Source organism: Hippoglossus hippoglossus, chromosome 2, assembly GCF_009819705.1.
Source record: "Hippoglossus hippoglossus isolate fHipHip1 chromosome 2, fHipHip1.pri, whole genome shotgun sequence".
Classification (NCBI taxonomy): domain Eukaryota; kingdom Metazoa; phylum Chordata; class Actinopteri; order Pleuronectiformes; family Pleuronectidae; genus Hippoglossus; species Hippoglossus hippoglossus.
The window spans coordinates 8,512,221-8,537,343 of record NC_047152.1 but is presented as its reverse complement, the minus strand read 5'-3'; the positions used below and the strand labels follow the sequence as shown (position 1 = coordinate 8,537,343).

The following is a 25,123-nucleotide window of genomic DNA, read 5'->3' as shown; positions in this document are numbered from 1 at the left end:
CAACAATTAACAATTAACACAAAGTGGAGCTGATGTGCACTTGATTCACTTCAAAGGTATTGATCTTATGATCACTTCTTTGGTTTATACCAAAGAATTCAGCTTCTGGATTAAAACTGAACAAGAGAGAAACTTAGAAACAATTAACAGCGACTGACTGGAGTTTGTTAACGAGCAGATTTAATTACTCTCACTGCTTTTGATCCAGAGATAAATAGTGATGGACAATCAATCCTGTGACTCAGCTTCAGTTGATTTCTCTCATTTCAAAAGGGCTGAAAAATATGTGTATGATATGTTTTACACATTTTATGTCATGAATAACATTAGCAGGTATCATAATTGCAGGTCGGTGAGGTCGAACTCATTATAGCCGACTTTCCTTGAGAGATAAAGGCTTCAGCTGAATCCACAAATCCGTGGTACTGCAGGGTTCCTCTGACCTTTCACAACGAGCTGCCAATCACATCGCTCTCCGTCTTAATGGAGACGTGGTGATTACAGCTGACATGATTCAGAGCTGCTAACTGCCGCCCTTCAACAGGAAATTAAATTATAAAACAGAGTGAACACGGCTTACAAGAGAGAAAATACTTTCATTCATCGAGGGGTGCATTGATCAGATTCCACGATCCAGTGGCTGAATGTCACGTTTCTAGTGTTTCCACGTCGTGTCGACATCCCAACAATCCTGACTGCCAGCAGCATATACAGGGATTCTGGGTATTTTGGGGGTTTATTTCAATGACTCTGCAGGTGCTTCACGCTCCACAGGCGCTCTGAGCTCAAACATCAACCCATGGGATGTGAAAGTCATGGTTTCACTTCTCTGCTCACTGGATCCAGTCGGAATTAAAATTCGACAACAAATCCAAATCCCACGGGTCTCTGTCAAACCACAAGTACCTGCTTTCTTCCTGACAGTGACAAAATAAGACAAAGGTCATTCGAAATTTAAACGACCAAAACCGTTTCCAGACATGAACTCTGGAAAATGTCTGGAATTGAGGAACGCAGCAGATTAAATGTTGTCTCCTATAATAAAACACCTGGAGCAGACAACCCCCAGGATACTCATCTCCACTCACTATGGAGTTAAATGGTCGACCTTTTCAATGCACACAGATTCATTAAGAGTCAAATTAGGATCTGATATCCTGCCAATTAAGTTCTTAAACACAAAGATTTATGTCGAGAACACTCAAAACTCGTGACAACCTGAAAAAGGCCTTAAAAACCCAAACGTTACATTACTTGAAGTTTAAGTCAAATGTTAAGTTACAGGGTTTTAAAAACTTTTGACTGACACTGTACATTCTTTCCCAAAGTCTCGCCAAGTGGTGTCAATTAGTGACTCGTGTTCCGATGCTGCACTCAGTCCTGCACTGGAGACCTTGGCAGGGAAGTAAAAAGGTCGGAGAAACATCCTCTTCTTCTTTTTATTCCTGTCTGAATACAATTATGGAACAGACATTTACACAAGAGGCAGCCCAGATGAAAACGTACTCGAAGTACAGTCTTCACATAATATCCACTTTGCATTTACATTCATCCACCGGCTGGTAAAGAAAGCCCTCTTTAGTCGTTGCCTATTATCGAGCTGTTGATGCATAGTAAATGTAGAAATCGAGGCTTCCTGTGTGTCATGCTACAGCGAGCGCTGCTCCTTTCTCTCCTGCTGTCGGTGCCAAGAGAGCAGCTGCACTCAGGAGGAGCAGAGAATGAGGTCATATCTCCCCGGTTTGCCTTTGTAACCTTTCGGTTCATAATGATGGTGAGTGATACGCTCTCCAGGCTTTCTTCAGCATCGGAGTGTGTCATCGTCATTCTGCTAAATACTTTCCTCTCTTCTCCCTCGTACCCACCATGCAACAGAACACGGTGAAAGATAACACACGAGTTCTACCTGAGGTAACTTATTGTAATTTTGATGGCTTCAAAACGAGGTAATTGGAGTTTGATATATTGCATGTGACACATGAATGAGCAAGCAAATGGTGAAGCCCCTTCAGTCCTGGGCTGATCAGGAAACACAGCCCTGTCATAATGTGGGGAGACACAGAAAACACAGAGTTCGATCCAATTAGTGTTTTTTCAGGGGTGGAAGAATTAAGTGTGTCGGTAGTTTGGCGTTGCCCGGGGCGACTAAAAGCCCCTTTGGACCAAAAACCAAATGTGACTGTCCCAAACAGGCCTGAGCACAAAACAGGTTTGTCATCAACTGCAAACTCGTTGGCCAACTTGAATGGCCAATCACAAACCTCCGCCAAGGCCCAACAGGCCCTTAACATCAATCAGGCTGCACCAAATTTCACTTTCACCCTGAATATGCATCAACATCCATGAATTATTCTCTTGGGAAAACGGGGAAAATGACAAATATCGAAGAATCACAATGATTGAGTCAGACACCAGTAATTAGAACGATGTGGAACAATCACACATGTGAAAAACATTATTTATTTACTTCTCCACATCACATGCTGTGGCTTTTACATATAAAATCCGATTGCACTTAAAAATCCAGATTCTTAACTCCATGTATTCATTGTTAATAGGTTATATTAATAATGCAAGTGCAGATATGAGTTGTAGGATCTCTTTTACATCTGGCAGTTTCTCCCTGTGTCCGACAAACATCATCGTTACATCATCGTCCACAACGACCTCATGAAAAGATAATTCATGCGATGCTTTCAGCCGAGTGTGAGAGTGAACTGTACATATGCATGTTGCAAATGCAAACTGCTTTCAAGGAGAGTGCACTGAGAATAAATATGATGGCGACACAGACGGCGCTACAGGTAGAATCCCACCGTCCTCTTTGGTTCCTTGTTGCAGCTCCGTCCTCGTCATCCCTGACTTTCCATTGAAGCCTCCGCCCTCGCCATCTCGTTGGCCCCGTCAGAGTGGAGCAGAGACGAGCCCTTGATGAGCGCACCTTTTGATCTCTCTCCGGCACCTCTGCTCCTCCTCTTTTCTTTCTCCCATCATCCCCCCCTCTCTCCGCTCTGCTGGGGAGCTGTCAGAGTTCTGAGGCTTCTCTCAGCCTCTCCTCCTCATCCCACCAGACCTCGTCTCTGGGCTCGCTGGTCCTCACGCCCGATGATTCGCCATTAGCATCGAAGGCCCGTTTCTCTCTGTGAGCAGCCAGTTGCTGCAGTTACTCCACAGTGCAGCGCTTGCTCCCGCAGAATTGATCCGGTTCTCGCGTTAAACGTGCATAACAAATAGTTCAGCACATCATTTGTCTCCTTCTCTGTATATTTATTAGACTGACAGCGCTGAAATGGCCAATCAATCCAAGCCCGGAGGGAGCAGCTTCAATCACAATGCAACCCTTGATTTAATCTTGTTATTTACACTATGTACTCAGAGCTGCTTGTTTATCATCACCCCGCAGATCTCAATGCAATATTTCACTGGAACAGTTGGACTTGGGGATTTGCAAGTGTCATTTCTGCAGAGACGCAGCGACTGGACCAGGCTTCAACAATGCAATGAGCCGAGCCCCCACTTCAATCCCTTGTGCTATTACATATTCAATTAAATTCACAGTCTCCTCAGTGATAGTTCTGATGGAAAATCATGTGAGCTGCAGGAGGAAGGTGCAGGAGACACAGAAATCTGAATAGACGCAGCGTATTGATGCTCGTTGCAGGAGGAGGAGAGATGAGTGATATACATTAACTCTGTGTAATGGAAACCAATTCTGAAGGGATATTAAGACCCCATTAAAGACTTGGGGCGTGTTAAATCCCACGTACGACAATAGACCCACAAGATGGATCCCAGTTACCTCTGCACAGCTAAGAGAGGCCGAAGAAGAAGCTGCTTTCAGACGAGCACCGATGTCTGGACATTTTCCAGGTTAGGGTTAGACCACATGATGTCCGCAGCAGAATCTGTTCGTCACGTCCTGCATCCTGCTGCTCTACCAAGGCTCCACCCCTCGCTCGAATGTTCCAGACATTCTCCTGTTGTTGTGAACGAACTGACACAATCTCCTGCTGCGTTCTTCATATGTGAAAGCTCACGTCTGAAAACGACCCACGAGACACGGAGACAGTTTGTTATCGACCCAATCGGCCTCCTCACATCTCCTCTCAACAAAGAAGGTGAATTATTGTTCATGTGCTGTGAGCAGACATTCTGACTCAGAGAACACGGAGCTGATGAAAGAGAGAGAAGGAAATGAAAGGAAATTCCTGCACAGTAGAGATGAATATGCTCGGTGTTGGTGTCTTTGTGCCACCGTCTCAGAGGGGAGGAGGCACTGGAGGTTGACAAAGCGTGTAAATTGATTGGCTCCCTCACCGCCGCAGGGCAAACTGGTGGAGGTTAATGTTGCGAGCAAGGACGAAGTGTTCGGAATGAGATGTTTTTGAGCTGCAGTGTAACAGGCACACTATGCATGGTTAGGCAGCGCCCTCCCCTCTTTACCTTATTGTGTTTTCCTGCAGCACCCACTTCCCTCCTCTTTAACTGAGCCTGTGTGTGTGTGCACCTTAAGTCTATTCGACACCTGCAGTATTAAGATCCTGCTTCCACAGTCTCTAAAACTATTTCCTCATGTTTGTCTTGAACTCGGCCTGATCCTGCCTGTTTCGTTTTCGGTCCTCCAAGCTGCTCGTCTGTTCACCTCTCCGGCTAAACCCCCGAAAACCCCTGCCTGCCCCAGTCCTCTCTCAGCCCACAATCCCTCCATCTTCAATCTGCAACGAGCTGGCTTTTGAACCTTTGAGCAGCCGTCGTCTGAGGCCAACTCACTGCAGAGAAATCCCGCTCAAGAGGACAAAGTGCCTTCCAAGAGAGAGACATGGAAGATACAGAAAATGTCTCGATGGAGCGAAACAGTTTATTTCTGTTTCTGCAGGTTTCAACAAGTTCAATTCAATATATTCATAATACGTGAAATGTAGAAGCTGTGGCAAGTACGACAGACATGACGGAATATCAGATAAAATCAATTTGGGAGATTTTCAATTGCAAGTTGAGGGTTTTCTGGTTTTGCCTGATGTGTTTTCTTTGAGATGTGAGTTGGACTTCCTTAATTCAACGTCTTCATTTAGTCAAAGCTCTGATATTGTAATAAAGCTACTAATAAAAAAACATATTGAAAATGGTTTTCAGGCTCAGCCCTGGTGTTGACAGGGCAAAGCGCTCCCTGGATGATAGAATTTACGCAGCGACTTCACAGATTCATTCAAAGTGCAAAAAAAATTGAATTATCCCATCACTACTTATTTCTGAATGTATCCTCTGAGCGCTGTTGAAATCGCAGGCCGGCCGTGATTCACACCTTGCCAGATAAATGGAGGAAGCCGTCAGGGGCCTTAGGAACCTTCAGAGGCGAGAGCACGATGGAGATTTGTTCACTCCAATTCAAAAGTCATCACTTCTATTCCAGCGGAAGCCATTACGAGCTTCGAGGAAAAGATGGCCTCGGATATGTGTAAAAACTAGAGTCGTGAGAACAAACTCCGTCGAGCGTAAATTGCTTTTCTCCAGACGAGCTGCAGCTCACACAGGACGTACGTGGGTCATACAACAAGTCTTTAGTGCACTCAAATTATAACGTGAAAACAAAACTAACTACTAATTTGACTTCTACAAAAGGTCAATTCATACGGTGATAAAAAACGAATGTGCTCGACCTTCTAGAGACGTGACAGACTGTGGGAGCTGGAGTGAATCACTTCCAGAGTGAAAAGAGTTCTAGAACAAATCGTTCCGTAAACAAACAGATTGGTCGGGTGACGACTGAAACAGCATGAATTGACACTTGGAGACAGAATATTTCTTCTCAGCCTCCCATTCTTCTGACTAAAGAGCAAGAACAACCGGCTTATCTCCAAATTTCCCCCCCGCCCTCTCTCTCCCCCAACGCTGTGAAAGTCGATGACAGTGACAGAGCGGGGGAGGCTCGGGCTGCCAGTGGTGTCATCCAGAGTCGCTGATGTCACCTCCGCTGTACCCTGCACCAGGAGTGCTGCCAGAGTGCGACGTTTTACCGCTGACTCAGCCAGCATTCATCCTGGCAACCGTGGTAATGTGCATCATGGGATCCCTCTAAGTGTCATTAACTGGCGCGGGTGAGTGTTTGGTCGCGGCGGGGTACTGTCACATGCAGTCGCCATCACACGGGCAAAAAATGTACCTGGCACGGGCCTCAGTGGAGAAACAGAAGCCGAAAGCAGGAAGGTGAGAAACAAAGACGGAGAGACAAAGGGAGGGGATGGAGGGATGACTTTAAAGGAGGATAAGTGTGAGGGCATACCAGGATCAAAACTCCAGAGAGACAGAACAAGAAGGTGAGACAGCGAGAAGCAGGAAGAGAGGCGAGCCAGCAAAGTCAGCCCGACTCTTTCCCAGAGGCTCATCTGAAAATTCTCTTTCGTCCTCTGTTCTCCGTCTGCCGAGTCCACAATAACAGCACGTTCAAAGAAACAGAGCCGCGCCGTCCTCCACAGGAGAAACAAAATAATAGATTCATAAAGAGTGTTTTCAGTGGAGGTACAGTCCCGGACGGTCTCTGTCTCCGAAGCAGCTTTGAGATGAACACTGACGCCGGGGCTCGCGGCGCTGGATAAGAATTTATAAAGCTGTTGCTGCCGGGCGCTGCTGTAGCACAATGCCCAACTTTCATGTTACAGGATTAGGAGGGATCAGTTTTCTGGATCAATAGGATTATAGCTGTCGTTAACCCCTCGGAGATGAAAGCATCGCAACCTACGGAGAAAACAAGGGGATGTGCGAATGGAAGAATGTGTTGCAGGGTGAGAGGAGGACAACTTCTTTGCAAACCGAAAACAAACAGTTATTTCAAGCAGGAATAATCTGTACTTGGACTAAAACTAAACTGCCCCTGGCACAAAATTAACAAAAAACGCAAAGAAAGCTCTTATTCTTCGCAGGAGCCCAAATAGAAAGATCTCTCGGCGTAATTGGCCCTGCCTTTCTCCTCTCTCTGCCACTGGAGAGGGAGACGTGCTGGAAGACGTCTTCTCCACCTGCACAATAATTGGCTACTTTTCGTGGGTGCACACTCAAGTCGATACCTCCCATCAAATCTACTCTGTGCTGCTTTCAGCCCATCACGTCCGCTGAAGGTGCAGCAGTTTAAACAGCTTGCAGATGCATCACACACAGAACTGTGCAGTGTGCGGCGATCTTGTTCTCTGCTTACACACAAACTCAGTGGATTAGAAACAGTAGAGCAAAGAGGTACTTTGTCAATGTGCAGTTATTATAGCATCTATTTAAGAAATACAGCACAATTAAATATGTTGTTTGAGCTGGTTTTAACATCACATTTATTATTAAAAAGTGTTTCAAACTGTCTTGGACCTTGCAGGGTCAATGCTTACATAGAGTCAACACCCTCTAATCATAGGTGGACGCCATTTCTGTCCCCTAAGTGTGTGTGCTACTGCTGGAGTCGTCCACAAAGCTCGACAACCAGGATAACTTAACTTTAACAGGCTACTTGTTATGTCGTACGTGGGCATGCACGGCGTTCTACAGCCAAAACTTGAATATTTCCCTTCAATATTTGATGCTTCCTTAAGTAAATGTGTACTTCTGCCTTGGATGTGAACTACTTGTATAAATATATCCTCATGTACAGTATGTGTAAGCCTTCAGAGCTCTCACGCAGAAACAGAAGACTACTCCTGCCCAGATGTATTTGATTTATGTGTGTGTGTGTGTGTGTGTGTGTGTGTGTGTGAGCGGCTGAGCGCTGCTCCCCGTCATCTCTCCGTTCTCCGCGGCACCAGATGGATCCTCTGCAAATAGCCGGGGATGAAATTAAGAACAACAGCTGTCAAATCAGCCAGCGAAGTGAGCGAGGAACGAGAGAAAAGAAGAAAAGACGACAAAGTCATGCAGCTGCACCTCGCGCAGGTAAAGGCAGACTGACATGCAGCGAAAAGCCTCATTAGGAAATTTCATGGGAGTCGTGAAGTGATTATCCTGAAGCTGTCAGCTGCAAACAGCATGTCAGAAAGCCACCCAGGCACTCCCCCCCCCCAGGTGGTCCATGCGTGGCTGCTGTGCAGGGAGGGGGGGGGGGGGGGGGGGGGGGAGGTGTTAGTAACACAAACACACATCAAACATCAACTATTTCAGCACCTGAGTGTGAGTGAGTCCTGTTCTTCCTCCTCACATCTCACTGTCTGTAAACTGCAGCTGATAAGAGGTGTGAATGAATCAACCTGCGTCCCCCCCGCCGTCACACCGTCACTCTGAACGCTTCCATCAACACAAATCACGTCTAATGCATTTTAATCCGACGCAGCAGGTTTGTTTGTGTGGACTCGCAGTGCTTCACGTGACGTGGATCAGGCGGCGCGGTCACATCGTGGTCACCTGTCAGATTGATTCGTCACCACGAGGCAAGAGGAGGTGGGTGGGATCGGATATAAACGTTACTAGAGAGGAAGACAGCACGAGAATGTTGGATCCAAAACACATGGACAAAATGATCCTTTCTTTTCTTTTTGGTTTTTAGTCACATTGATCTTATTCTATAACGAGGAACTTTTTACAATATTCCAGGTGTTCAATGTTTGATTCAGGTTTTAAACTAGCCCCCCAATATAATATCATACTCAACTCCCACAGAGTTAGCTCCATCCATTGCTGCCATTGTCCTCCCACATGGCAAAAATAGTTTTGTCCCAGATTTGGCCCACACTGCTTCCACACTATAATCCGGCCCACATACCGGGTGCCAACCAAAGACCATTCAGAAGCTGTGGCAGGCCTCGATAATTAACAGGAAACACTGATGCTAAAACCAACAACCTCATCACGACCACAATAAACACCGAAGCTGTCTTATATAACGTAAATTACATTTAAATATGAATTATCTCAGGCACAGGATGAAATTACCTTGACTGTGTGAATGGAGCCTTCATTAAAAAAGGTCCCCTGGGACCAGTGGGACCAGCGCAGCCATCAGCCTAAATTCCTCAGATTCAGAGTTTATGAAATGTCCTGTCGGCGCCAATTAATTGGTCGACCTTTAAATCCAAGGTAATAAACATCTGCAGTCTGGTGTTTTGAAAAGATATAAAAATTGCAGACAGCATTCCAAAAATGCAGAAAGCTAAACGTATGAATATCTCACTGCTGAGGTTCATCCAATGCAAATACAACATGGAGTACATGGAAGGTAGAGGCAGGATGTGATGCTTCTGCCACACGACAATCAACCGTGACGTTTAATTCTCTAATGAGCTCAACGAGCCAAAATAAAAGCAGGATCTTATCTTTGTGAGGCTTTTTATAGCTTGAAGCTTTTCAAATTAACATACTTCCCTGTGCCTGTGATCACATATTCTATTGGCTTCAGATTAGCATTGAATTTAGTATTCTGTTTATTGTTGTAAACTTTAAGAGTAGATCGGTTTCCACGGATTGATGATTTAGGATTTATTTTAGCCTTTGACACCGAAGAAATGTTTGTATTTATTGTGTATCTAAATGACTTTTACTTCCAGCAGTGCACATTATTTCTCCAGGAAGAGACAGAGACATGTCTCATGACACCTGGAGACGACTTCTCTCTGCAGCAGGTTTTTTTCACGGGTCATCGCACTTGACGGCTTGCCGAGCTCAAGCCGACCGCTGACGGGACGCAGGAAGTGACAAGACGGATTCGGGTAGAAGTGAGAATGAGGTGTTTCCCCCTGGACCAGGTTTCAGATCTGCCATGCGTCAGCACTTTGGATTTCCAATTAAAGAGGAAACGCGACAAGACAGCTGACAAGATGGAGACGACTTATTCCTGCTGCACACTGGAGAACTTTCACCACAGACATAACAGCAGATGAAACTGATTTTGTATGTTTTAATTGTGAGAACAGCCGTTTAAACAAACTCGCAAAACTACAGAAAATGTTTTTATATTCACGATCACTCACCAAATAACTGTTCCTTTAATACAACACTACGAGATCGCTGCCATTTCAAATAATATATATCAAACATGTATAGATTAATATTTAGAAAATCTGACTCCAATCCAGTGGTGTAGTATTTAAGGAACAATTTCTTAAATACTTTAATCACTTTTCCTTTCACACCACACAACTTTCTCAACAGTCTCCAGTCTGTGATAAATACAAATATCAATAACAGACAGGAAGAGCCTGTGGGGTTTGAATATTGTTGTTTGAGCCTGATATAAGTTTCAATAGGAAGTTTCTCCGAACCCTCACATAAAAACTTTTATCCCTGCATTTAAGGTGTTATTTATTTCGATGGGCTTTTAATGGACACACACACGTTCCTGAACCTGCGTCACTCACGCAGCGTTTTAATTTATGGAGCAGAAAATCACCCTGGGTGCTCCCCGACACTTTATTATCCCTCCCTAATGTATTCCCTCAGGAGTCACGGCAGGATTTTCATTTTGATGAAACGACATTAAATGACAGACAAGCGACGCTGTTTGGATTCCGGCAGGTTGTAAAACCCGCCATAATCTCTTTGGAAATTAAGCGCGTTAATTTCGGGGAAACGTGTGTTTTAACGGCGACATACGCTCGAGCGGAATACGACCCCGCCAAAGTTCTCAATATGCAAACGGCATTCAATATCTGTGTCCTGTAATAAGCTGCTGCACATATTTCCTCCAGAAATGTGTGGGTGATGGAGAAAAGCAATTGTGAAGGGAAACGATTGTTTAGGCGTGACACTGTGTGTGTGTGTGTGTGTGTGTGTGTGTGTGTGTGTGTGTGTGTGTGTGTGTGTGTGTTTTGTATGCAGGGTCGGACAGTGGCTGAGGGGAATGATTAGCGGCAACATCTTGTGCCAGGCAGCTTCTTAGCTCTGCTGATTTCCACACAGCGATCTGTATTCATTTATGCATGGAGCGAGCGTGGAGGATGAGTGGTGTGCAAAACAGAATATTTTTCTTCATGGGGTCTCTGTTTCTCTTTCAGCGTTCACCCCCGCGGCCGCCATCGCTCTCTCGCCCCTCCCCTACGTCTCAATTCCCTTTGCTGTTCCACTTCGATATCGTAAGGAATCGCACTACAACATTCTGGTCTTGTCATTGCTTCATGTACGATTCTGGATTTAAGGACTGGAAATAATAATCAAATGACTCAAAGTAGGATACTGTTCCTTGCTGTGTGGCCTGTTTGGAAAAGGAAAATACTTGCCTACTTGACTCGAGATGTGTTAATGTGTCACGTAAACTCGTGTTATATGATTTTTTATATGACTGTGCCAGCCTGGTTCGGTATTCTGGGACATGAACCAGACTAAAAAGTCACGTTAAATAAATATCAGATATTTCTTATCACACTGATGTTTGTTGAAGTGGTTTGATGCTGATTTGATAGAAACAAGGTGACTGACAGCTGGGAATGACTCACGATTGGTCGAGCAGGACCTCACTACCGTGGCTCCATCCCCCGATCGCTACTGCACAGACTCCGGCTCCAAATGGGCAAGATGGCAGCGTTTGTATCCCGGATATCTTGGCTTCATGTCTGGATAGTGGGAGGAAGTGGAGACACATTGTTAAAAAAGTCAGAAAATATATTTGTGATTTCTAATTTTACTTTAGACCTGTTGTTTATCATTAGGAACATTTTCTGCAGCTTTGACACCTCAAACCAAATAGGAAACAGGAGACGTGCAGGTTCAGCTGCTGTCGCTCTTGCACAGCTCACAAGTGTAAAACCCGTGAAGTCGATCCAATGGACCTGCTCCGCTGTAGAGCTGCTGCTCTGCCGCTCATATATCCTGCACTAACAGTAATCATGGCCTTGGCAAACACCCTAATGCTTGCTCACTGCCACATTTCTCAACATGGAAACATTTGCTGAATCCGTTGCCCAATATGCATTTGAGAAATTAACACACAGCGCTATGCAAACTCAGCACAACTGCAGCAGCGGCTACAGCAGCTTTACAATCTCCCAAATATCCACACACTCAAATACATTGCAAAGATATTAACAGCCCCATCAACATGTCATTTAAAAATCAAACATGAATCAAGTGTCCAGAGGTGAGAATGCACGTTGAAATATCACTGCTCAGGGTTTCAACAAGTTAAATTCAGACTTTTAACTACGGTGATGGAGCCGATTCAAGCTGCATTGAGTGTGAGTGTCTGTGTGAGTTATCTGGGGCTGATTCTGCCAAGTGATCCTGACAATAAGGGTCTTAAATAAAAGGAAGCTTGTGTTGGTTCGACTCCACACTGACTGACAAACGTCCAAATCCACAGTAAACTCCTGGCTGCTCCGTGGCAGCTGTAGTTAATTCACTCTCCGGCCTCAGGCAGCAGCAGCAGCAGCAGCAGCAGCTTGGTTAAGTGTCTCTGGTTCAGAGACATAAGCCAAGTCTCCCATTGTTCTCATTGACTAAATAAGTGCTGATGACAGTAATGACAGTTACTGTGAAACTGAACTGAATGTGCACACAACGTAAACTCTATATAAAGACGGACGTCATGACAGCTCCACAAAAAGTGAAGCTTCCTGATCACTGGCTGCAGGTTGAGCCATAAATCCTGCCTCCTCCATGTTCGTGGATGGGACATGGACCAAACTATATATATATATATATATATATATATATATGACTTTCACTTTTATGTGCAGAATGCTTCCTCCATTATCGCTCCTAACACATTCAACCAAAGAAACTCTTTACTGTGAAACCGTGTTATTTTCAGATATTATAATGTGAAACTCTTGTCATGTTGCAGCCTCCCTCTCTGTGTTAGACAGAGCTCTGTACCACCATCATCAAAACGCCACATGAAGGAGTAATGGCGTTTCCTCCGTGCACCAGCTCCCGCAGCACGGTTCTACAGACTTAAAGGATTTACATCAAGGAGCATGGAAGCTGCACTGGAGGCTTTTTGCTCCGAGTCACAGAAAAACAGGATCCTGTTACAAGAACAGCAGAAAGCTACTAATATTGATTGATGGTCAACATTACATTTCATACGTCACATATTTTTATGTGGATGACACTGTCCCGAGCGTTTGGCTCCTCTTCAACTGAAGCCATTTCAAGATTACAGTGCGTCTTTGTGTCTCTGAATGATGACGGGAGCCTGCTCCTGCCGCCCGAGCACTTAATGGTACTTTAGTTGTAATTGTCCAATCTTATAACTGCCTGGTAATTAGGAGGCTCACTTTGAGTCGGCATGTGGATCGACCTGCAGGTAGAAATGTGATTTCACTGTGGGAATAAAGCAAGTTTCTGTCCATCATCATGTCTGACTTTCACTATGGACACATCCTTTATTCATGTGACGCTCACTGTGCCTTAAAACAGCTTAGGTTTTATTAAAGGGATAAATATCATGCTCATCATCATACTCATCACTGTACGATATAAAATTAGAAGTACCGCTCTGCCGTTGTGAGTTTCAGTCCGTCCAGCTTCAACAGAAGAACTGAAATCTAATCAGTTCTTTGAGTCCCAGTAACATCTGGTCAACATTTCAGGAAATCCCCTCAAGGCCGATTAGAGATATCATGTTCAAGAGGCTTTGTGAGGCCACCATGACCTTGACCTGTGACCTTTGGCCAAAATAATCTAATCCATGAGTCTAAGTGAACATTTGTGCCAAATTTAAACAGATACTCTCAGGGCGTTCTTAAGAGAACACGTTCACAAGGCACAGCAACCTTGACCTTTGACCTCCGACCACAAAAATGTAATTAGTTCATCTGTGAGTCCAACTGAACGTATGCACGAAATTTTTAAGAAATTCCCTCAAGGTGTTCTAAGAGATATCGTGTTCACAACACTGCTCGTCACCACATTCACAGAGAAACACATTCTATAACTTTCATGGTCTCCCTCAAAAGCTGCTTCACGTGTTAAATGTAAAACCACTGCTCAACAGAGCAGATCAGGTGTTTAACTCGATTCAGCCCTCAGGTAAACAGTGAACTTTGAAGAACTCATTTCCAGCCTATAAATTAAATGATTTACAGCAAAGTCTCATTCCACTTTCTAACTTTTGAAGATTTAATAATGTCAGTGATTATCTGGATGTGTCCGCTCTTTGTGTTTGTCCTTTTGTTCGGTAAATGCTTTTTCTCGTCCGTCCACCACTCAAAGCACTTTACCACGTACGGCTCATTCACCGATTCACACACACATTGACACAGTGCTGACAAAGCGTCTTGCTCAAGGACACATCGACTCCTTGTGTCCGCAGCTCTCTGCGTGTTCCTGGTTATATAAAGGTTCGGGGGGGGGGGGGGGGGGGGCTGAGCTGTGCAGTCCAACCATCAATCAGAAAAGAGTTAGAAATGTTCATGTTTTGTTTGACCTGAACTCAAAAATGTTGAAAACTAGAATACGTTCACATTTGATTTGCTGGAACCATTGAGGTTTTGCAATGTTTGTTGTTTAGAGAATTGACACAATCATAACGTGTTGCAAATACTTATATATTGTGCATATTCTTACCTTAATTTCATTGTGTATATTTATAGATTTGCGCTACAGTACCTGCGTCTTAAACATACAACATCTAACTTTGGCCACCAGGGGTCTCTCAATCAAAACAATAAGTAAAGACTAGTTTAATGATGATGTCGTGAAGCAGCGTGGGATCATGGGAGTTGTTGTCTTCCCCACCATTGGCGATGGAAATCCGGATTCGTTACAAGTGACCAATACAAACACATTCGCTCTGTAAGTCACAGCAGAGGCGGGGAATAAAGGATATGATGCATTTTAATAGGCGACCAAAACTACTTCATGTGTTTGTCATGCACCAAACACCAAAGCAAATTCCTTTTATCTTGAAAAACCCACTTTGCAATGAATACTTTTCATATTTATGAGACAAAGACGCCAACGGAACAAAAGTCTCATGTGGTGCAACGGTCGCTGGAATCAACATTTCCGTCTCTTGATGAGTTTCTTTTTGTGACGAGCATCGAGCCGTCCCCTGCTGCAGCTCCGGAGCTCCGGGGCTCCGGGGCCGGCAGATCTGCTGCGGCTCTGCTCATCTGGAAAATGCGATGTTTAGAACACAATAGGTAAATGATCAACTGTTGGCTCCCTGCACACCCAGAGGGATGAATCAAAAGCAACAGCGTTAACAGTCCCCGGCTTTGTATTCATAACTGAATACAATAAGACGCTGGCTTCAAACTCGGCATCCAAATGGAGCCACAAACAGCACATGGGCCATTAAAGAGTGAGCTGTAATGCCGCCCCTCCCTGGCAGAGCAGCATCTTTTGATTTATTATTGTGCTAAGCTCCTCACTGTACGCAGTCACAGCCGTGCTGATGTATCCCTGGAGACGCATCGCAATAAAATGAACTGCCATTGTTTTCCTGCAGAACTGTACAAATTGCCTCATCAAAGCCACAACACGGGTCCTCTACCTCTAGCCATTAATCAGTGGGAGAGACGTGGGCGCCACAGAATTCCTTTGCATTTTTTCCCGAGCTGAGACGAGCAGCGGGCTGTCAAGTGCTGTTGTTTTTCCGAGGGGGAGAGAGAGAAAATGAAGAAGCGGTGCAGCAGAGGCCTCACAAAGATTTACTCTCAGCCTCGGAGTGACAGCAGGTGACGCCCGGCTACTGTTAAACCCCGACCTGTGAGCCAAAGACTTAAAGACAGCGAGCCCGCCGTCTCGTGTTCGCCGTTGTTCAGAGTGACATTCTGCGATGGCGATCTCCCCGCCGCCGTCACCCTAAACTTGGAGATCCATAAATGAGCGACACCACTTTTGGAATAAATTAAAGGGTCTGCGGGTAGAATTCTAATGACCGTGTTAACCTTTGCTAACAAAGTTCCACTGACATTCACTTTCCAAAGAGGAGCGAGGAGGGTGGTCGCTGTAATTTCCACTTATGCCCAACTGATCTTTTAATAATTTCCTCCCCCTGTGTTCAGGGTTTTTCATTTATAATTGGGAAGAGAGTCGTGACGACCAGACACTTGAATTCCATTAAATTGCCAAATAAAAGATGACGAATGAACTCTAATTGTGTGTGTGAATCTTCAGGAGACGCAGATTAGTTCAAATCAATAATTTCCGAGCTTGTTTTCACTGCGGTAAAGAGGGCGACTGTGAGTTATGCAAAGAGCCGGCGGTGACACAACAGGATTTCAGAGTTCGGCTCCGCTGCTCTTACACAACAGAGAGAAAGTGTGTGTCCCTGCCTGCGTGGTCAGGTAACCTGAAAACACAATGTTCAGACAGGCTTAAAATGAAACTTCATGTGCACACTGATGCAGCGCTCTCACACACACACACACACACACACACACACACACACACACACACACACACACACACACACACACACACACACACACACACACACACACACACACACACACACACACACACACACACACACACACGTTTACCATTCAGCCTCACACTGATTGGATTGTTGCTGTGTTTGATAAAGTCCATTCATCTTAACTGTTTTTTTATGCTCTTTTACATTTTGTAACTGCTAAGAAAAGAGCTATATATAAACATATATTCACAAAAAATATTATTATTATTATTATAAGAAGTAGAAGTAGTAGAAGTAGTAGTAGTAGTAGTAGGAAATCTGGCTGTATTACACATTCATTTATTGTTAAAAAAATACATGTATATACTGTGTATATATATATATATACTGTGTGTATATATATATATACACAGTATATATATAAAAGGCCAAACTCTGATGTGCACACGTTGTATGATACAACATAACAACATGTAACACGGGGCCACAAGCACCAGATCAGTTTTTATATCTGGATCTTCAATGTTTTTCTGCACATTCTCACTTGCGTCCTTACATCTGATGCACTGTCTGTTTCTGAGGCCTCTAATGAATTAACTGCTGTACATACTGAGTCAGTGCATCTCAACATATGAGCTTCCAGCTGGTCGTTTTCCCTGTGGAGCCGAGCTGGAGAACAGGTCACGCTCTCACACAGCCAGAGAGCAACAATTATCCAACAGGAAACCCCGATCACTCTGCAACACTACATATATAAAGATCACTGAACATCCAATTTAAGAACAGCACCCATAGTGTCAATAGCAATAACAGAGTACCGGTGTTCGATAAGGACCAAACGACTGGCAGAGGAAAAAGTGTTCGGCCTTATCTTGAACCCTGAAATGCTGAGTGTTTCCAAACTGGCTCCATCTCTCTGCCAGAAAAGATTCTTTGCGTGAACCTCAGCCTTAAAATCCTGGCTGCCACTCCAGCTACGATCACACACACAGCACTTCACTAAATATAAACTGTGATGTCGCACGCTGGAGATTTATGTGCGGGCCCGATTGCTGTCCGTTTCTCATAATTACTGTGTTACACTTGTTGCCCGCAGAGTGCGGCTCATCTTCCGACGGGGCCGTCGCCGCCTCACCTCTATCAGCCGACGCTGCTGGGAAATCAGCCAGCGAGAGGGAGAATAATGGCGTTCGCATGCCAGCATCTCACACCTCAATAAACACGGGGAAATGTAAATGGGCAGGGCATCGCTCTGGCGTGATTGCAACAGATGGTGACCTCGTGCCTCAGAGAACTTGTGGAGGGATGGAGGGAGCGAGCGGAAAGAGGATGTTTGCATCTACTTGGCTGGAGCCTGATGTTCGCCTGTCAAATTATCTGTTTATCAATTTGATCAAAATGTCAAGTTCCTTCAAAAAAATGTCTCTTCAAACGCAAAATCCTCAGAGCGAGTGATGGTGACACGGGGGGGCTTGAGAAATGAACTCAGGACCGGCGTTCGATAGAAACCAATATGGTGACAAACATTAGCTGCGGCTGCACTAAGCTGGGGCTTTGTATTGCTGCTGAGAGTTACAGTGTAAAGCGTATTATGAGGACATACACTGGAGATTATGCCACTAATCTGTTCCGACAACCACACAGTCATTGATTATTAAAGGCCCGATCTATAATCCAAAAGCACACAGACGCCGCGCCACGCTGCAGAGAGGATTCTGGAAGCGAGCATCCATCCGCTGTCAGGAATCTGGAAAACAAAAGACGACAAGCTGGGACGCTCGATAACAAGTTGGTTTATTTGAGTGTTTTAAATAGTTATATGTTAAACACAGCTCAGTGATGTATTATCCCTGAATAGAGTCGGTATTAGTGACGTTTAAAAACATGTTATGGAATTGAATGGAATTGAATTTCAGCTTTCACAATCTCTATTGATTTGGACGAGATGAGCCACCTGCGTGTGGTCAATAAAACTGAGCCACACGTCGTCCCTGGGACATGAAAATTCAATTCTAATCCCATGAAAAATAAGTGTTGCTTCCCGCAGAGGAAAATCCAAACGCCGGGAAGTCATCACTGATTAATATTGAGCTGGAGACCCTCGTCCTGAGGAGGTTGAAACAGAAATGTATTATTTCTCTCTTCAGCCTTTAGAAGGTATATTGAAAAGTCTCCTTGTCCTTGTGAGGTAGACGTGTCGTCACTGGCTGCAAACGGAGGAGGAGGGGAAGCCCGCCGCAATTAATATCACGCTACTTTCCCACCACCCGTTTTATTATGACATAGGCCCATCATTTGCTGGAACAGCAGTGAGCCAAGTCTAAAAGAGCTGGCAATCCGTCTTTGCTCTCCAGACACCTGTAACGCCGGCGTCTCGGCGCGGCCCAATCCATCCTTTTTCATTTTTCTACATTAATCTCCCGGCCGAGTGATTCGGTTTTCATTTGTTCCTCGTCTCGCAGCCCGGTGAATGCCAAGGCGACGGAGTGATCTCGGCAGAGGCTCAGCAGTTGGCTGGTTTTGTTTTTTCACAGACAGGAAGCCGGGGGAACAGATTAGGGTAACTGCAATTACAGGAGAACAGTGAAGGGGAGGATCCTCTTTGTTTGTTGCAGACCTGGGCAAACCCTGGCTAGTATCTCTGCACCTGATCTGTCCCTCCTGGGCTCCTGTACTTCACTCAATTAGTGCAAATCCTTCACTGCACCTGCGCCTCCCATTCACCAGCCTGCCCCTGCCCTCGCTGAGGATGGCAAACATCCAGCAGCATTGCACAGACAATCCTTTTATCACCGCCTCTCAGATATTTAGACTGCAAAACGCGATAGCTATCAAAAATAGATGCTTTGAATGATTCCTGCAGCTCCAGATCTCAGCTCGCCAGGACAGGCGACCGCCAGAAGCCGTGACGGAGATAAGAAAGTCTTCTTCGGGCTCTTTGCCAATCTCGTTTCTAAAAAAAATTATTCCCATCCTAAAAATAATCCCTGTTGACCCTCGCCAATCACTGCATGAACAGCAGCCTCTTTGCATTTCACATGATACATCACCGGCTGCCGAGAGCTGACAAAGCAGCTGTGATTCATAGAGTGCATTATAACAACACTACAGTGGCTTATCACGTTTAGTTGGCCTTGAGGAACTGACTCCGACTGACTCTTTATCATGAAACACAAGTCTCCGTGAAATTGAAGAAAACACAGACTACAGATAACACGGGCAGAGCGCATAAATTCACTGCACAGCCGGCGGCGAGGAAGCCAGAGGGGATTTATGGACAAGGGAGATGACTTGCAGTGATGCTATAGGGTTTTCGAGTCCTTTTGTGTTCCCCCATGAAAAAAGAAAATACGCCTGCCCACACCTCCCGCTTTGTTTTGTGCTGAGTTTGTGTTTGTGCACTCTTTTGTTGGAGAGCTTGATATCAGACGCTTTAAAAGAGGGACAAACGCTGGGTGAGCCTGTGGAGCTGCAGATAGACACAGCACTGTGGATATGTGGACGCCTGATCATTGAAATGCATCAGCACATGGTAGATAACCAAAACTCACTGATTGGCTTTTTTTATATGTTCCACACTTGTGTTAGTGACGTCACTTTTTATTAAAAATTCATTAGAAAGTGGGGGAACATACTTGTTGGCACTTAGTAGAGTCCAGACCTCCGTCAAGGCCCAACAGTCGCCTTATGAAACCACATTTAAACTCACTACATCTGGATTTTTTGTTGGATAAATATCAGTTAGCAGAAGTAAAATAAAAAACTATTGATCTGAAATTAAATTATTTATCCACACATTAAGTAACAGCCAATATTTTGCAGAGAAGTCTTGTTTATTATGTGGTTGCATCCTGTTTTACTTTATGCATCGAGTAGTAAAGCCCATAGTTTATCTTAGATAACTTGTGTTGTGTTCAAGAGCATCACTGCCATTTGACTTTTGCTTCTTTGTGTTTAGGGGATTGAATCTCTGACTGTCGACCACCTGCAATAAAATACTCTGCACTCTTGCTTTAAAAAGATAAAACCTCTACACGATCCATATATTTCTCTGTCTAATGCATGATTGAGTCCACATCACCTATAAGCTTCTCATCCATATTTAAAAGACAAGTAAGTACACGTCCCCAAGTTTTCTTCTTTTTTCCTCCATCATATACCCAGGGGCCATAATAACGAGCCACGAAACAACACAGTTAAAAGTGTCGTAAAGCTCCATAAAACCACAGGTGACAGTTAACTACTGAGCCACAGAGTGAGGATAAACAAGTCACACAATGGACTGAATCTATAAAATACGCAGCATAAAATTATGTAAAACAAGCAATAAAGCAGGAGTTAATAATTTTCTTTTTTAAAAGTCAAGTAAGGAGAAAGGTCATAAAACTAAATTTTGCATATAAAGATTAAAGAAGAGGATTTAAACCCATCCGGGTTCAGGCAGAGAGTTTCATAGCTGAGGGTCCTTGAACACAAAGGTCCCTCAGTAGTGATCTGACAGATAGGAAGTGCAGATAGTAATCAGAGGTGCAGTGTGAGGATGAGGCCACTGGTTTCATTGGGTTTGAGATCTATCTACCGCTGGGCACATTTGCATAACAGCAAATAATAAGGTCGTGACTAACAGACTGAGCCCAGAGACAAACCCTGAGGGACACCAGCAAGTACAACTGAGAAAACGATTCAATCTAAAGCTCAGTCAGTGGTTTCATTTAAAGATTATTAGTGAAGTCACAGCACTTTTCTAAAACTTCTAATTTAGAAATCAGTCTAAATGTTTTCAGGGAATTTCATTAAAGTGTAGCCTGGCACTAGTTCATTATTATAGCAGTGGTAGTTGCTTGGTAATTATCACCCAATCACATTCATAGCATGATGTGCTTTTGAAAGATTGGACCATGGACAAATATAAACTAAAAATAGACTTTAACAGATTAATCCCTCCGAGCGTTTCTATTTTCACCGGCTCAGCTTTTCTGGTCTTTACGATTATTTGTTATTCTGAGTACGATCTTATTTCAGGTTAAGTTAAGCAGAACATGATGTTTCCAGTCAGAGAAAAGCAAGAAAAGCTAATTGTTATCAATTGATTGAGTGAAAATGAATTAACAAGAGAAAGGGAAACTTAATTTACAATTCAATTCTCTAAGATTAAGCACATATTTTAAAATGCACATTGAAAAAAAGCTTCTCTTATGTATTTGTGTTTATTCATAATCCCTCCATTTCAACATGTAGTAAATATAGTTAAATATTATTGCATTATACTTTAACTACACACAGATACTTATACATGTAATACTTTAGTATATATTGCTCAGAATCTTAACGCTATTTTAAATTGTCTCTGTCTGGAACTCTCTCCGAAAAATAAAAAGAAGGGCACAGACTTTACAGCAAGTTCGTAACAGCAGCAGTCCGAGGCTTCTGGGAGGCTGAGGCTTCTGGGAGGCTGCTCGCTGTTTGCAAATACCGCTCGGCCTGTTATTACAGTGCCCTGGCTGCTCTCATCAGCATGCACTCTGGGGAGCACCTGCTGCTGGGGTGGATGCTCCACAAGTTATTGGATTGCTAATCTCTTCCTGGGAGGCCTTTTCATCCAGGCGGACAGATAAGGCTGCAAAAGGCAATAAGCCATCTACGGGGAGCAGCTGATGATAAACTCGAGCAAGGAGGCTGCAACAGGAGCAGGGTGGAGGTGTGCTGGGTGAGATGAGAAACTCATGTCCACATGTCTGCCTGTCTGGCTGGGACACGCCTGCGTCCTGATTTCCTTTTCTAGAGCCACGGGGTATTGCTTTTATTTGAAGAGCGCCTCAGCTTTCTCCCTCAATAGATCATAGCGTTCGATAAAGGGATGGAGGAGGGGTGATTGAAGGGGGTGGGGGTAAATGTGAACCCGCCATCTACCCCCGTGTGCCTCCTAAACTCCAGCCCCGCTGATTGCTCCCTTAATGGTGATGAATTCACAGGAAGTGGCGAGCCAGTTGCCACAGACGCCGTGATGTAGGGAGCAATAACTCCACATCATGACGCCCCCTCCGCAGCGTGCAGCCATGACAGAAAACACTGAGCGCACTGTCATGGAAACACTAAAGGAAGGAATAACTCACAGATTTACCTGATGAGACAGGGGGGGTGCAAACATAAACACGGCTGTCGCTTAGTTTGTATTCATATTGTTTTCAAAGTCAAAATCCAATCCTCAAAGGTTCTGTTACTGCCAGATGTTGACAGCTGTGTGATAAGAACGACCATCTTTTAACCTTTGGTCAATGTCCCATCCACTAACATGGAAGAGAGGGGATTTCATGCAGGTGGCGATTGAGAGGCTGATGCAGTTTTCTGGGTTGGATGGTAAACACGGGCCACGACAGCGAGTGGAATAACAATGATATAAATAAAACAGCTGTTCTGTGAGTGTCAGTCTTCTCAGTATGGGTGAGGTGTGTCTGGTGGGTCTGCTCATCCCCCCCCTCCCCCTCACTCGCTCTCTCTCCCTCCCTCTTCACACCTGCCCATCATCGGGAATCAGCATAACCGCCGCCTTCACATCATCTTTCCAGTCTAATGTCAGACGTGTCTTCACTGAGGCTCAAATCTGACCTGCAGCATTTGAGTAAAAACATAATTTGGCCCTAAAGCGGAAAAATGTAAATGCATTTCTTGAAATTCTTGTGAAAACATGTGGAAAAGCCGATCCTCTAATTGTGCGAAGGTGTCAACAGATGATGGATGTTCCACCCGCTCGTCACTCCCATTCTGAGATTCTGACAATGTCTCAACTGTGTGTGTGGGTTGTAATATTTGCTGAGGTAATAATAGAAAGATAGAAATATTGATTAAGACGCACAGAGGGTAAAAAAAACGAAGTTTCAACCATCCACCTCACCTAGAATTACTATTCTGTCCAGTTACACTCCAGTTTACAACCTGCTCTGCTGCAGGAAAAAGCCAAATGATTCAACTGGCAGCATGAAGTGTGGCTCAGCGGCCCCTTGACTGATGATTTTAATCATTGACATTTAGAGGGCAGCTGTAGTCGGCACAACTTTATTTAACATGATAGATTCACAGCCGAGCTTTTGGACGGCGCTGCTGAACAAAACGACCGGTCCAGGGTGCAGCCGCTAAACTGAGTCCTGTTTGTCATGCACGTGGACGGCTGCGTGCTCGGCCTTGAACCTGCAGGACGACTGTGGCGTCTTCAGGCATCGCAGCACATCAAACACTTCTCAGAGGCTGTGGGGACTCGAAGCTGCATCCTGCAAAGCACGAGCCCATCAGCCTCCGGTTCATTACACATGATCTGTTTATGTGTCAGTGTGGCTACGGGGAGTGTTGTGGCAGCAGAAAACAGGTGAGGCCATCCTTTGTTATGAGTTTGGCTCTGGATGACATGACAGAGGAAGGGGGACGCGGCACAGGGCCCATGAGTCGGCTCAATTAAACGACTCCGCGGCAAATTCCCCCCAAAGCGGATTCATGGCGGAAAGGTCAGCAGGTATCCGTGATTGAGCCGACGCTGCGTTTCCCTCCAGCAGGATGGATGATGGCAGTGATGAATCAATGGAAAATTATCTGATTATCAAGATTACCTATTGAGCCAGAGAGCAGGCAGATATCCAATCACTGCAAATCCACATGAAGAAGAATGACTGTATTTTGTGTTTCCGCATTAATCAGGAGAATTAACAGAACGCGGTCTCCTTCTGTCTGACGGACGAATCATCATCTCAGCTTTCACAAGTTTTAATATAAAATCTGTGTTATATCAAGATGAATCACAAACTCATTCGTCACTTAAACTCAGAGAAAACCAAGATGCGACAGTTGATGATAAAAATAGAGGAAGGGGATAATATCACAAAATGCTAAGTAACAGATCTATGATTTTAAAAGTCTGACGGAACCGAACGAATGCAGCAGCTGCACATGCAGAACTTTTGTTGTGTGCAGAACTCAATTTGAAACTCGGTCTTTCCTGCAAGTGCAAATCCAAACAATTCAGACCAGGCCTGCAAGCTGCAAGTTTCTGTCCGAACGCAGCGGCGCCTGGGAGAAAACGTAGGTGGCAGCAAGTTGCAGCAGTTTTAGCGACTTTAAGAGTAAGTTCAGTAAACTAGTGTTTTATTAAAAAAGAAGAAATAAGAAGAAGTTGTTTTTTGTATGTTTTCTTTTCGCTGCACAGAAAACATACTGAACCGTGACCTGCATATCAAGCATATCAAACCACGAGTGCTCCACACACACACACACACACACACACACACACACACACACACACACACACACACACACACACACACACACACACACACACACACACACACACACAGAGTAAATGTCTGTAACGTGGATACACTGAATATTAATGGCCACTCTTGTGTGAGTAAAACCCAGAAACGCCTGGAGCTGATTAAATATGAAAAATCACCCAGCGAGTGTAATCAACCACATTGTGAAAAATGCATGGAGTTCACATATTAGAGAGGACAGAGTGTTCATCGCACCAGAGCACATGTTAGACTGGTCCGGCTGCGTTAGCTTCTCTGTTGAGGCAACGACATGAGAATGGCGTTCCTGAGGTGGTCCAGACAGATGAAGGACTCGTCGTGGTACAAAGCTAATGTGATATTCAAATCAATACACAACATATTTACAGACTCTTGCTGAAGACAAGGTGCGTGCAGCTCGCCTGGAGAACAAAGAAATAAAAACACGGCTGAGAATAAACACGGGCTCCAAGAAGTGATTACACCAAACACCTCAAATGTGTTTTGCTTCTATCCCCATGACTTCCTGGGAGCTCGAGGGGAGTTTTTTCTATTTATTTACCTCTGAGTTGCTATG

The 25,123-nt window shown here is 44.5% G+C and overlaps 1 protein-coding gene and 1 long non-coding RNA gene across 3 annotated transcripts in view; both read right to left on the bottom strand.

Annotated features, from left to right (window-relative positions):
* The window catches only part of LOC117775158, a 366,941-nt gene that overhangs the window by 64,707 nt on the left and 277,111 nt on the right, over positions 1-25,123 (bottom strand). The gene's annotated exons all lie outside the window — the stretch shown is intronic.
* The window catches only part of LOC117774891 (beta-1,3-galactosyltransferase 1-like), a 74,335-nt gene that overhangs the window by 38,246 nt on the left and 10,966 nt on the right, over positions 1-25,123 (bottom strand). Inside the window, exon 2 of one of the 2 annotated variants that reach the window (XM_034607600.1) lies at positions 11,397-11,513. The exons of the other annotated variant lie outside the window; for it this stretch is intronic. The gene's annotated coding sequence lies outside the window, so the exon portion shown is untranslated. The remainder of the gene's footprint in view (positions 1-11,396; positions 11,514-25,123) is intronic. 2 annotated transcript variants of the gene reach the window in all.